Source organism: Procambarus clarkii, chromosome 50, assembly GCF_040958095.1.
Source record: "Procambarus clarkii isolate CNS0578487 chromosome 50, FALCON_Pclarkii_2.0, whole genome shotgun sequence".
Classification (NCBI taxonomy): domain Eukaryota; kingdom Metazoa; phylum Arthropoda; class Malacostraca; order Decapoda; family Cambaridae; genus Procambarus; species Procambarus clarkii.
Window position 1 is genome coordinate 5,531,925 of NC_091199.1, and position 2,061 is coordinate 5,533,985.

Genomic DNA, 2,061 nt, shown 5'->3' on the forward strand with positions numbered 1-2,061 from the left:
GGAGATAGGAGGGATGGTTCTCCAGTGAGTGTTCCCGTGAGAGAGTGAGCCCTCAAGTGTTCACGTGAGACACACTTGAGTGTGGGAGGACACACTCACACTCAACCCTTCACATGAGGCCCTCACGCGTCTCCTGCTGCTGCTGCTCTCTCACGCTTGTATTTAATTATTTTATTTATTTTTTTTATTTATACAAGAAGGAAGGAAGGAATTATCAAGGGAAAGCACCAAGCCATTACGACTATATAGCACTGGGAAGGGGTCAGGATAAGGATTTGGGATGGGACGGGGGGGAAAGGAATGGTGCCCCAACCACTTGTGGACGGTCGGGGATTGAACGCCGATCTGCATGAAGCAAGACCGTCGCTCTACCGTCCAGCCCAAGTGGTTGGGTGTATATATATATACAAGAGTTGTTACATTCTTGTACAGCCACTAGGACGAGTAGTGTTTCGGGCAAGTCCTTAATCCTATGGTCCCTGGAATACGACACATCAAATTGTTTAACAACCAAGTACCATCCTATCCTAACCTAATTCACTGCTGGGTGAACAGAGGCTACAGTTAAGGATTGGGGCTAAAGTGTGTACAGTTAAGGATTGGGGCTATAGTGTGTACAGTTAAGGATTGGGGCTACATTGTGTACAGTTAAGGATTGGGGCTACATTGTGTACAGTTAAGGATTGGGGCTAAAGTGTGTACAGTTAAGGATTGGGGCTACAGTGTGTACAGTTAAGGATTGGGGCTAAAGTGTGTACAGTTAAGGATTGGGGCTATAGTGTGTACAGTTAAGGATTGGGGCTATAGTGTGCACAGTTAAGGATTGGGGCTATAGTGTGTACAGTTAAGGATTGGGGCTATAGTGTGTACAGTTAAGGATTGGGGCTAAAGTGTGTACAGTTAAGGATTGGGGCTATAGTGTGTACAGTTAAGGATTGGGGCTATAGTGTGCACAGTTAAGGATTGGGGCTAAAGTGTGTACAGTTAAGGATTGGGGCTATAGTGTGTACAGTTAAGGATTGGGGCTATAGTGTGCACAGTTAAGGATTGAAACTATAGTGTGTACAGTTAAGGATTGGGGTAAAGTGTGTACAGTTAAGGATTGGGGCTATAGTGTGTACAGTTAAGGATTGGGGCTATAGTGTGTACAGTTAAGGATTGGGGCTATAGTGTGTACAGTTAAGGATTGGGGCTAAAGTGTGTACAGTTAAGGATTGGGGCTATAGTGTGTACAGTTAAGTGAGTCTACAGGGAGGCAAGTGAGTCTACAGGGACGCAAGGGAGTCTACAGGGAGGCAAGGGAGTCTACAGGGAGGCAAGTGAGTCTACAGGGACGCAAGTAAGTCTACAGGGACGCAAGTGAGTCTACAGGGTCGCTAGTGAGTCTACAGGGACGCAAGGGAGTCTACAGGGACGCAAGGGAGTCTACAGGGACGCAAGTGAGTCTACAGGGACGCAAGTGAGTCTGCAGGGACGCTAGTGAGTCTACAGGGAGGCAAGGGAGTCTACAGGGACGCAAGTGAGGCACAGGGACGCTAGTGAGTCTACAGGGACGCAAGTGAGTCTACAGGGACGCTAGTGAGTCTACAGGGAGGCAAGGGAGTCTACAGGGACGTAAGTGAGTCACAGGGACGCAAGTGAGTCTACAGGGAGGCAAGGGAGTCTACAGGGACGCAAGTGTGTCTGTTATACTCAAAATTCTGTCAGTTGAAATGTAACCAATCACAGGCAAGTAGGCCTCTGACGTCATGCCAGACAGAGGAGCATCAGCGATGCTCCCAGCAGCCTCAGTTATCCTCACAGACCCAGAGTAGGTGGACCTCGGCTGGCCAGTTATACACCTGTTTGCCTCACTCAATAAATATATACAGAAGCGACTACTGTGTCTACATTCAACCCGAACAAGGCAAACGAATACTGGTAGCAGCAGTGGGATCCAGAAATTTTTTTCTGGAAGCAAAAGTTCCAGTACCCAGCATCGCCTCGTGTTCCAGCCAAAACCGCCGCCACCGCCACCGCCATAAGCCGCCATCCTGCCACCCACGCATCAAATATTGTGCC